Here is a 3,035-nt window from a genome sequence, read left to right as displayed (position 1 = left end):
CATAGCCTTGGCATTACGAATCCCGTGAACGAGCACTGAAATAGGAGCAACGCCGTGTTGCCCCTACGAGATTTCGGTAGTGGGATCACAAAATCCATCGAGACGATCTGGAAAGGTCGTTCGGCTAGCACGTTACCAGGCATGATGAGGCATTATCCATACTTCAAACTCGTATGCCACTTCCCAGCCGAGTGTCACCTTCACCACTGCTCTTGACGTTGTCACCATTCTGTCTTTACTGATTCCTTGTATGTCACGCTTATCTCGGCTGGCCACTCTCTTGAGACGCAGTTTCCTCGCGAAGTACTCACTAATCGCCGAGACATTTGCTCCGGTATCCAACAATATCTTGGTCCTTCGGTCGTTCACTGCACCCAATACGAGGGCTCTCATTCTAACTCGGCGATCAAACGTCTGTGCTGACCACCATCCCATCCGTTCTCCCGGAAGCAGCTTCATGATTCTGGTACGATGCACAGCCTGGTCTGACTGCCGAGTTACACTTGCAATCGCTCGGTGGTTATCATCTAACTCACCGAGCTCACGTTCAATTCCGTCGATTTCACACATCCAATTGCCATCCCCGCTTCTTCCCTCGGGCCGTCCTGCTTCGCCTACGAAGGCAAACAAGAAGTTTGCCTCGACTGCAGGCTCAGCTGACTGTGGCAGCCCGGCATATTCCAACCCAGTCAGTGTTGGCGGGCCGCCGAGTTTAAATCACTCGGCGTGTAAAGGTTTTGCAAGTTTTCTGGCACTTGCGACTTGTCGACAGAGTTTTTCACGAACGCAGCCAGCTTCTCGTATTGACGAAACAGTTCGCACTGGCCGACTTCATGGACTTGTCTGCAGAATTTGCAGCGCCGCCGACAGTAGTGAGCCGTGTGCCCCGTTCTTCCACAAGCTGCACAAGGTCCACGCTGTGAGTTGTCGCGTGATCCATCTCCACGGTTCGACTGTTCTCGTTGGTTGTACGGTCGCGGAGGTCGATTCGCTGAGTTCCCCCAACTTCGATTCGAGCCATTCTGGTCTCCCGCCGAGTTCTCTCGGCGGTCCGGTGTATTTCCCTTATCATTGGTAACGCCAGCGTCTATGTAGTCGTCGTCCTCCGCTGAGTCGTAACCTTTGGACTGGTCCTCATCATCCCATTCGTCTTCGGAGTCGCAAGGACTCGGCGGGTTCTGATCGAGGAGTTCCTCTCTGTCAGAGTCAGCGTCAACAAAAATGACTCGGCGGTCGCGGTTTTCTTCCTTGCGACTGTGCTTCTCCTCTCGACGCCCATCTCGGCGTTCATCTCGGCGGCTTGGATCCTTCCGCTTATCGTCTCGGCCTCGTGCGATCACGAGTCGGTCGCGTTGCTTCTTGCGCTTTTCACCGAGGATCCGACGATTGATTATCTGCTCCACCTTACTGATGTCTTCCAACTGCAAGGGGTACATCAAATCCATCACATCGTCATCACCACAATGCAGCAAGAGGTGTTCAACATGGTCAGCCGCGTCGGCGCCACCCTTCTCGTACTGAATCTTGGCTGTCCGAGCATACCCGTTCAGTCGGATCAGGAAGTCGCAGATCGGCTCGTTGACTTTACGTCTCGCCGAGTAGTAACGAGTGCGGGCGGATTGGTCGAACTGTGAGCAATAATAATCCAGGAACGCCTCGCTGAGTAGTTTCCAACGTCGCTGAGTCTTCTTCGGCAGCTGCCTATACCAACTCTTCGCCGCGCGTCCCAAGCATAGCGAGAAAGGTTCGCACCAGGCACTTTGGGGCATCCTGGAACTCTTCATCTCGTAGATGAAACGCTTGGGCCACTGGAGCGACGCGTCAGAATGGTAGCGCTTTTCTTCGAACTCGGCGATTTTGTCGAGTGAGGCGTGGGTTCGGACTTCTAGGTACTGCGTCAAATCTTCTTCAGCCGCGTCAAAGCTCAAGTTTCGGATGTAGTCCTTCACGGTTTCTTCACGGTTTCCTCTCACGTCGGAGGCGTCGTCGTCTTCTTCATCCTCCTCGTAAGCCTCAGCCTCGTCTGCAGCGTCATACAATTCACGATAACGACCAACATTCCGCTGTCCACGACTCGGCGCTCGCTGAGTCGGGTTTAGCTTCATTGGAGTCAGCATGTGGGAGTCTTCGAGGTACGGAGTCCCTTGCGTAGCGCGGAACACTTCACGTCTCTTCGTCTCCGGGGTCTTCGGCAAAGTAATCTTGCTTGGGGCATCGCCGAGTGGTTTGAACTCGGCTACTCGGCTGTACACCTTCTTCGTTCCACCAGGGGCCTTCTCCAATCCAAACGCCACTCTCAACTTCTTCTTCCATTGCCAGAGCTCAGCTCCGCCACGGGTCAGACTCCAGTCGGACAGGATGAGGCTGTTTGGTCGGCTGTTGCACCGATAGCCCATCGCCTTCAACAGCAACACAGTTTCTTCCACCAACTGATCGATGTTGGCTGCACGCACCGGCTGCGTTAACTCGGGACCCAACATCGGCCACTTCGCCTGCGCCATCGCCACAGGCGCGAACATCATCATCCATTCCGATATCGTTCTCATCTCCTCGCCGAGTCGAGCCAACACTTTAGTGGCGCTCGGCGTATCGGCGCTCCTTGTCGCTTTCGGAATAAGGGGCGGACGGTCCCCTTGAGCAACGCCATGTTCTTCTTCATCTTCTTCATCGTCCGCACCTTCGTCGAGCTCGGCGGATAAGTTACGCTCGACAGGACGTGGGGCTCCCATGCGTCCCTCCTGCAGCGTCAACTCTTCCACCTCGCCAAGTAGCTCGGCGGTAGTCTTCGTTTCTCCGAGCTCAGCGGTCTCGGCCTTCTCTTTATACTCTCCTTCACTTGCATCTCCGTTCTCGCTCTCCTGGTCTTGGCCGTCCTCGTCGAACTGAACGGTTCGTCCCACCTCCATCGTCATGGCGATGTGTCGTTGATCCGCCGGGTCCGACCCCGCGAGAGGCGATCCTCCAGCCGTCGCTGGGCTTCCGTCGCTTGGAGTTGCTCGCATCTCAATTGACCATCTCACTCTCTCTTCCTCTCT

The sequence above is a fragment of the Phytophthora infestans genome, genomic scaffold (assembly GCF_000142945.1).
Source record: "Phytophthora infestans T30-4 supercont1.4 genomic scaffold, whole genome shotgun sequence".
Lineage (NCBI taxonomy): Eukaryota > Oomycota > Peronosporomycetes > Peronosporales > Peronosporaceae > Phytophthora > Phytophthora infestans.
The sequence above is the reverse complement of the archived record's forward strand: the minus strand, read 5'-3'. Positions refer to the sequence as shown.